Source organism: Colletes latitarsis, chromosome 11 (assembly GCF_051014445.1).
Source record: "Colletes latitarsis isolate SP2378_abdomen chromosome 11, iyColLati1, whole genome shotgun sequence".
Lineage (NCBI taxonomy): Eukaryota > Metazoa > Arthropoda > Insecta > Hymenoptera > Colletidae > Colletes > Colletes latitarsis.
The window spans coordinates 10,275,237-10,284,882 of record NC_135144.1 but is presented as its reverse complement, the minus strand read 5'-3'; the positions used below and the strand labels follow the sequence as shown (position 1 = coordinate 10,284,882).

At 31.5% G+C, this 9,646-nt stretch overlaps 1 protein-coding gene across 3 annotated transcripts in view; it reads left to right on the top strand.

Annotated features, from left to right (window-relative positions):
• Positions 1-554: 554 nt before the first annotated feature.
• Positions 555-9,646, top strand: part of LOC143348641 (uncharacterized) — a 69,094-nt gene continuing 60,002 nt past the window's right edge. For 2 of the 3 annotated variants that reach the window (XR_013080807.1, XR_013080805.1), the window contains exons 1-8: positions 555-894; positions 4,055-4,216; positions 4,311-4,529; positions 4,720-5,021; positions 5,267-5,562; positions 5,643-5,833; positions 6,079-6,223; positions 7,183-7,202. The gene's annotated coding sequence lies outside the window, so the exon portion shown is untranslated. The remainder of the gene's footprint in view (positions 895-4,054; positions 4,217-4,310; positions 4,530-4,719; positions 5,022-5,266; positions 5,563-5,642; positions 5,834-6,078; positions 6,224-7,182; positions 7,203-9,646) is intronic. The other variant, XR_013080806.1, reaches the window with a different exon arrangement.

Here is a 9,646-nt window from a genome sequence, read left to right as displayed (position 1 = left end):
ATTCGATGATGGATCTATGTTGTACCTAATCTATGCATATATTTCTCAATTTACATATTGTGCTTTTTAAATTATTATAGGGTATTTTTTAATATTCTATTAATATAATTTTGATTAATTACCGTTTTAAATTACAAATATTTTTGAAATTGCTTTTTCTTTTACAAAATGTAATAAAAAATAAATAGACTGAGTTCAAATTCTGACTGTGAGGGACTCCAACTCTGTGAAATTGCTTTCTTATTTCATGATATAATATTTATAATTGAAATATCATGATTACCGTAAATATAAAACTTTTTTTAATGTGATATAAATGTATTAAACAGTAAATATCACAGGTATTGTCAAATTTAGTTTATACTTATAAAATGTTAATATAAATCTCTTCTATGTAATTTTTTGGTTAAACATGGCAACATTGCATTAGTATGCACCAACCAATCACGAGATTTTGTCACTAACCGCTTCAACCAATTATAGGCTTTGAAAGATTTACCGGATATGACGACACATAGTGGGGGCAATTTCTCTAGAAGGTCTCCTACTTGGCGGTTTCGTTCTCTTCGTTGTCGAACGCCATAGTGGACGCCTCGTTTCAGAGGACGGTCGAAAGTGAGCCAGACTCGTTGTTTGCGAAGAGCTTGTGGTCTTTGTACGCAGTGGTAGAAACGAGTATACGTACATTTTAAGCGAACGATGGCAGGAGCCGATTCGCCAAATGTAAAACAGGAGCAGCAAAATCCGACAGTAGAAAATAGCAACGAAAATGCACGAGAACGAAATCCACCGGGCGGCGGAAACCGTGGTCCGCGTGGTCGAAAAGGTGGCACACGATTTTCTGGTGGACGCGGTGGCGGAATGGGCGGTGGAAACAGAAATAATGATGGACCGGTGAGAATTTTCCCATATTATCTTTGTAGAAATTGTAATACATTTAAACACGCTTTGTCTTTGTCCGCCATTTTTTCTTCAAACTGATGCGTAATACCTCGAAGTGGTTTCAAATCATCATTTTCCATCCTCGTACAGATTTTTCCCATAAAAGAATTCAAGCTTTAAAGCTTTAATTTATTCCTCTATTACAAACGAAGCAAAGGTAATTTTCAATATCTTTATGATTCATCATACTGTGCTCTCGCAATATTGTTTTTCGATAGAATTATATTATACAAGGTAGCAATTTTACTATATTGTAAAGGAAAAATTTTAGTATTGAAAAGTAGGCCAGTGTATTTATTATTAGAATTTTTAAATATGCTATTCCGTGGCTATTTCATAGCATATTTATTGGCATTGTGCATTAAACGATTTAATATCTGTGACTAGCAAATATGAAATTAACTGATGTTTTCCGAAGGAGTAGAATAAAGTTTAAGTTCATGTTTCGTTGGGCTTATTAAAAGTCACAAAAATGATAATACGGGCAGTATAAGATTCAAAGGTATATAATATATATTGTCATGTATGTATATATTCATCATGAATAAATATGATACTAGTTTTTTAGTGTAAATTCCTAGAATTCCACACGTATTAAGAATTATATTGCATGGAGTTTTATTTTAACATGACCGCACTGTAAAAGGTTTTAGTAAACGTATCGATTTTCTCTACAAAGTATTACAAAATGGCGTATACGGAAAGTAAAATGGCTAACGCATATTATCGAACGGAGGAACACGTGGCGTTCAAAAAATGTTTGATAAAATTACTAATATATAATAAAATTTATTAACGATAACCTATTTTAAACCCTCATAATAATAATATTTAACCAAAAATACAAATTTATTGCTTTGTCTGCGACTTTAAGGGAAATTAAGTTCTTGTAATTTCTATGTATTATTGGACTTTTGATTTTAAATGTAGCATCTACATATTGTGATATACAGGGTGTTCGGCCACCTCTGGGAAAAATTTTAATAAAGGATTCTAGAGGCCAAAATAAGACGAAAATCAAGAATACCAATTTGCTGATGGAGGCTTCGTTAAAAAGTTATTAATAATTAAATTCAAAAATTTCAAATCGTTCTGGAAAAATTATTTTCGGTTGCGGGGGTCAATTACAATCATTTTTGGTGAATACACATACTTGCGAAAACCTACCCACTTTCGAGAAAAAAATTCGAGCAAGTGCTGAAAGTATTAGGTGAAAAAAAACTTTCGAATCGTCTTGAAAAAATTATTTTTAGTTGCAGGGGTAAATTGCAAGCATTTTTGGTCAACAGACATACTCCCGAAATCCTACTCAGTTTCGAGAAAAAAATTCCTTAGCGAAAATGTAATTTCTGGCCAGAAATGTCTGCCTAAATTTTCATGCGAATCTTTAAAACGTCATAACTTCTGAACGGATTGGACGATTTTAATGTTTAAAAAAGCAAACTACGCGTATTTTGATGGAGAATATGTAGAAATCGCAAAAATATTCGAAAAGTTGGTCCTTGATCCCGCAAAATGAGAAAAACCCCATAAAAATGGTCCAATTTTCAAACAGCCATAACTCCTACAATTGTGAATATATTTCAATTAAACTTTTTTCTGAAGTAGTGCTCATGGGTACCTACAAAAAAGTATTAGACAATTTTTCTGTAGGGCGTCAAACAAAATTACTAAAATTCAAAAACGATTTTTTAAGAAAAATCGACAGGGGGTAGGTGCCTAAATTTTTCGACGAAAAAAAAATTTTTCAAATCGTTTTGGAAAAATTAGTTTCGGTTGCGGGAGTCAATTACAATTATTTTTGGTCATTAAACATACCCTCGAAATCCTACTCACTTTCGAAAAAAAATTCGAGAAGATGTGAAATTTTTTGATAAAATTAAAAAGGTTCAAATCGTTCTGGAAAAATTATTTTCGATTGCAGGGGTCAATTACGATCATTTTTGGTGAATAGACCTACCCCCAAAATTCTACCCACTTCCTAGAAAAAAATTCAGTACGGACGGAACTTTAAACGTTAATAACTTTTTAACGAAGCCTCCATCAACAAATTGGTATTCTTGATTTTCGTCTTATTTTGGCTTCTGGAATCTTCCATTACAATTTCTCCCAGGGGTGGCCGAACACTGTATATACGTATGTTGAAAATATTTTTTAATTGAAAATGCCAAGCATATATTTTTTTCTATTTATGTGTATATTAAACTGAAATTTTTTTTTAATGGTTAATTTGTCTCGTTATATATCTTTTATATTTGAATTTAAAACAAATTTGTCATATTTGAAGTATTGAGTCCTGCAATATTTGATCAGTGATCTATATTTTAAGCTTATAATGCAATGATTAAAATCATGCCTGTATTAAATTTTTCCTCTTTTTTTATTCTTAATTCTAAAATAGAATGTTAAAAAAGATTGTTGTGTGCCTATTCATTTATACTTCTAGTTGTATAGTTAGAAATTATTAAAAAAGAATGTAAACTTACAAATTTTAGTATTTATGAACGATTTATAGATAAATCAGTTCTTCCCATTTTTGTTATACGTTTTTTCTCAATTCATTGAAATAATGATCATTAATTTAAAATTTATATTTTTTTTTTTTAATTTGTGAATTTGTGAACAATTTAAAAAGAATTTAAGGATTTGTGAAAGTTCTAAACTTTATACATCACTAATGAGGATATATCACATGATATAGCTTTGACTACTATGCAAATATTGTTTATGTTAAAGTATAATTATCACGTAATGATCGAAGCAGAAGTCACGGTCACTTTTAGCATAAAGTCGACAACAATTAACACATCACTCAGATATCTTTTGCTAATAAACGTGAGAGAAACAGGGGTCAGTCAATAGTAGACGATATACGTAAAACGGGAAATATCTGTTTCCATTATTTTACGTTGAAAAGTGAAAATATTAACTAAGTGAAGTGAAAAATATTCTGTGATCTAGGTACATATTGTGCAATCGGAAACGAAATACGCGGAACAATTTGCTTTTTTTGATACGCAGTAATTTAAATCATTTAACTCATTTTTATAAAATACTTTTTCCAAATTCTATAGATTTCAACATTTCAAAAAACGAATAAATATTTTTACAGATGAAGATGAGCGATTCCATGGATGGTGGTATGGATAACACAATGTCTGAAGGAATGGGTGGTGGTATGGGGGGAGGGATGGGTATGGGCCGCGGGGGCGGAATGCGAGGTAGAGGTGGCCGAGGAGGTGGTGATAGAAACATGGGAAATCGTTCTCAAGATGTAAGCAATATTCATCTGATACAAACATATAAATTATATCCATTGACATGTTCCATTTAGTATACTATTATTATTATTATTTTCGTGTAATTAGGATCGTTTAATGGAACGTATTATGGCTATTAGTGGACCAACTCATGATTTGCCGGTTCAAGAAACTACAGAAAAGAAGTTCAGTGGTCGAAATCGTTTATATATTGGAAATTTGACAAATGATGTTACAGAAGAAGAAATCCAACAGATGTTTCAACAATATGGAGAAATATCAGAACTTTTTGTCAATAAAGAGAAAAATTTCGCATTTCTCAGAATGGTAAATTGAAATTTCTATTTATTCAGTTTAATGTTTCATTCGTATCAAATAAATGATTAAAACAATTACCGTTTGATAGATAATGATACTAATTATTGGCTGCTATTTTTTTAGTAATGATAAACTATTTCATACGTATAATATTGATATAATATTGAGTTGCAAACTTAGTAAATTTCTTATTTCATAGGATTATAGGGTAAATGCTGAGAAAGCAAAGCACGAATTGGATGGTACAATGCGTAAAGGACGCGCGCTTAAAGTGCGGTTTGCTCCACATTCGTCCACAATTAAAATTAAAAATCTCACACCTTGGATTTCGAACGAATTGCTCGAAAGATCATTCAGTGTTTTCGGTGAAATTGAACGCGCGATAGTTATAGTGGATGACAGAGGAAAAACTACCGGCGAAGGAATCGTGGAATTCTGCAGGAAACCATCAGCCCAACTTGCTTTACGAAAATGCACCGAAGGATGTTATTTTTTGACCGCGTAAGTTTTTATAGTGAACATAAATACCATTTACCCTGAAAATACGCCACGCTTGTTCGATGCATTTAAATAATCAACAAGTGCCAATTTAATAATATGATAAGGGGAAAGAAATTAGTTCCCAATGGAAGCATGGTGCAATAATTATTTGTACTGTGTGCCGAACAGAGGAATACAATTTAATTTTATGTAAAACATAATCGTGTCGAGTAAGTAAAATTTATGTGAAATGTATTTGTTTACAGTTCTTTGCGTCCAGTCGTTGTTGAACCATTTGAACAACAAGACGACGTTGATGGTTATCCGGACAAGAATTTACCTAGGAAAAATCCTGAGTTTTTTAAAGCTCGCGATATTGGCCCCAGATTTGCACAGATAGGAAGCTTTGAGCACGAGTATGGAACAAGATGGAAGCAACTGCACGAATTGTACAAACAAAAAGAAGAGGCACTAAAGAGAGAAATGGCAATGGAGGAGGAAAAGTTGGAAGCTCAGATGGAATTCGCACGTTACGAACACGAAACGGAATTGTTAAGAGAACGTAATTATTTGATTATGTTTAATTTTAAAACTTCTGCAGTAAAAATAATTTACTTATAAAAAAATTTCGGTTTGTTCCAGAGCTGCGTATGCGTGAAGCAGACCGTGAGAGGCAAAAAAGAGAATGGGAAATGAAAGAAAGACAAGCAGAAGAACAAAGAACACGAGAAGAAGAACTACGAAGAAGGCAACAGGAAGAAATGGCAATACGCATCAGAAGGCAAGAAGAAGAACTTCACAGGCGTCAACAAGAAAATAATCTATTTATGCAGGTAATTAACTTAAAAAATACATTTTGAGAAGAATAACCTTTAGTGCTTTAAGGGATTCTTTGCAATAATTGTTTTTCAATAATTTAATTTTTTTCCATACAATTTTTTTTTGTATAACAGTTAGTATATTTATGTTTCATATAAATTATTTTTTTTTTTCTATTTATAATTTTAGATAACAATACTGCGCATCTTCATAATATTTAATAATTACTTTATATTCTTCGTTTCTTAATAATATCTAGGGCCATGTTCCTTTTATATTTAAGGAGCAGGCAATGAGAGGAGGTGGTGGTGGCGGCGGTGGAGGTGGCGGTGGAGGTGGCATGGGAGGGAAGAATTACGATTCCGTTAGTAATAGTGATCGCGATGGATATGGTCAACCTGATGGTAAGTTCATTATATTTAAATAATTGCATATTAATTATTTAGTTTTTATTGACGTTCATACAAAATTCATTCGCGCTTTTGTACCGAAAACTGTACATGTTGCACAGAACATGTCAATCCCACTACCAATGGAAATTATACCCCACAATATTTAGCAAAATTTTTGTTATTTTTCGATATTTTTGGTTCTTTATATTCCACAGTTTTCGACTTCAAAAAGACAATCCATTTGTTCGTAATGTATTAAATAATTAAGATATATCTATTCTGTATCCACAAAAGTACGATAACTATTTACAAAACAAGTCTATTCGCCGATTTCAATAGTCAGTTTCACGTTCAAGAGGGGAAAAAAAGAATTACTTCCTTCAAGATGCTTATCAAAACAACAGTAATCGACGGAGAATACTCTTTCGTACACTTGCTCAACATACTATTAACCTATTGTGTTTTTTAAACATTAGTAAATTTATTTATTTTAAATATGTTGATTTTTAATACAGTGTTGTCTCTAGAATTAACAGTAGCTTTGGACCGCTGAGTACCAATTATGAAAAAATGCGATTCTTTTCGTGGGAGCGATCTACCTTCTCGAGTTCGCTCGACTTCGACGACTCGAGCGTTGACTTTCATATTTTATCGTTGGTAACAAGGAAAGAAAGTGTACGACTGAGTGAGGACGAATGAAAAAGAATAAGGGTGAATCAAAGGAAATAAGAGTGAATGAGAAATTATATTTATTGTCTGCTTCCATCTCTTATCGCTGTGCTCATTCTGTTGAGTGGGATAGCAGTCAGTTCTAGAGTAGTACGAACTGCCAATTCTAAAGACAACACTGTATTAAGAAAAACTTACACATATTATAAATATTAAATGGATACAGATTTTTCATATTTAGTTTGATATAAAATTATTTATCCAGTAATAGTTTTTAATTTCAGAATTGTGCTTCATTACAGGTGGAAGCGGCATGCCAGTGGTAATGTATCCCTTTTAATTATTATTTTATTTAATTTTAATTTTAATTTTAATTTTTCATAACAAAAATAGTTACATATTCTTTTCCAAAATATTTAATTTGGACCTTTCATTTGTATACATATTTCTATGTGGTGGTACTCCGAAACTATTAGGTCCATATACGAAAATTTTTACTAGATGAATCGAATTGTGTTCTTGCATGTCGAAAGAACCAATGTCAGTGAACAATTTTGCGAAAAATGCGCGAAAGGGCTTTTTTTTACAAATATTCCCATGCAGCATGCTTTCCAATGTAGCAGAGTTCTTATGTCTGCAATAATGCCAACTTTTGATTATATATTTAACTTTATATCTATACATTAATCAAACGATTCAATTTTATTCATTTGGCTATAACATGTGGAGGTGTCAATGGGCATATATCGAAACATTCTATTTATCCTTAGTTATAATTTATGGCTTACGCTGCCATAACTGAAATAAGGTATTTTAGTCACTGAGAGGGTGTTTGTATCAGATATCTGGTTGCAAATTTTTCACACATATTGAAATGAAATATTGCCATGATTTTTCATCCATCGTTATGTTGTCTTCGTTTTAAATTAATTGCAACCGTACACATACGTGATGTCTACTTATACTTTATCTGACGTTAATTACTACAAACAATTATTAAGGTATTTTTTATTTATTTCTCAGACTTGGTCTGATATTTCATAAAACTATCTCTGAATGAGCATTCTACTCGGTCGAAAGTGATGCCATAAATTTGAGATTCCTTCAAAACATACATCTGTTGGAGGGTCTCGCCATATTGACTATCTTCAATATTGTTTAAAACTTCAGGAATTATCCTCGGATGATTGAGGAATAACAATGCAAATTGAACTAAAAGCGTTTGGTTAAATTGTGCTCTGTGAACGAGAAATTTCGAATAATGAACTTTCTTACAATTCGTAAACTGTGTAGGGATTTTAATATAAGAAAATACGTAGGTAGGTTGATTTAATTTGATAAATTCGTCTTCATGCATTTGAACTTCTCATTTGTACGAAATACCCGAAATTTTAGAACAAATCTTTGGGGAAAGGAATCTTGCAAAATTACTCTACGTCTACTTATCGTTCATTGTTCATTTATACCCTTAATTTATCTATTCAACAATAATACAAAGTTTTCATGGTTACCTTAAGAACTCTCATATTGCTTTTATCAACGATATGCTTTGACTGTACAGGAAAGCGAATATCGTAAATTCATTAAACACACAATAAAATAAGAAGAACTTGGTTATTCAATTTGAATAGTCTTTATAAATTATAAGGAACTGAAAAAGTTGTTTATGTACTGTACAGATTATTTTCTGTGGGCATTAACATACGAAGTGGTTGTAACCAAAACTATATTAATACTTTGCCACATTGATTTCTCCATGTGCTTGCAGACAGGAGGCTCTGTCTTCTATTTTCTCTAGTTTCATTAAGGATTAGGAGTATTATTTATTATGGAACTAACATATTCATACATATTTATAAGAATGTTACGATTCCGAACATTTTCTATATGGATGGTATATTCTTACTTCAGTAGTAGATTTTTAACTTCTCATTATATAGTTCCATGGTAATAATTTGATATTTATTGACCAAGAAATGCCCAACTATAAAATATTACTCATACATAATCAGCTGTATTCAGAAACTGCTTTTATTTGTAAATGCGATATTATTTTATATGTTGGAGTTCATTTTGAAACGTAACGTTAGTTGAAGTATAGTTTCTGAATACAGCAATATCCGTTCGAATTTATGAATGATTTATAAACATCCGAGCTTAAAGTGATTTTTATTCTATACATCAAATTTGGGGGAAGTAACATTATAGCATTTATGGTGAACCTTTCTATATGCATTATTCTTCGAAACATCCGAATATATTTATCTAGCATTTATATAATTCTGCAGTAGGAGTATTGCGTAAAGTTTGCTTAGAGACCTTGATCACGCCTCTTTGCTGCTCGTATCGCAATATTTATATTTCAGAGTTATACAAAATTCTAACATTACCTCGATACTCGACTACAAAAATATATTGAATAATATTGTCATTCAAAAGTTATGAATATGACTAATTTGAAGTATTTATTTGTCGTTATATGACAAAAATACATTATACATTTATAGGATTTTATGAGAATATTAGGCATATATAGGTTGTGAGAAAATAATATAAGAAGCTTCTTAATTGCTTCTACACGTACTCTATACATTTTGTATATAACAAAATTTGACATACTTAGCAATATTAGCAATGAAATATTTTCACGATATCAAGCTTGATGTCGGCTCGTACGCTGAAGACTTTTAAAGGAAATAGTTTGAAAGAATTTCTGAGAACTTCACAGCACCGAATGAAACACCCCATTTTATTTAAATTAAATCA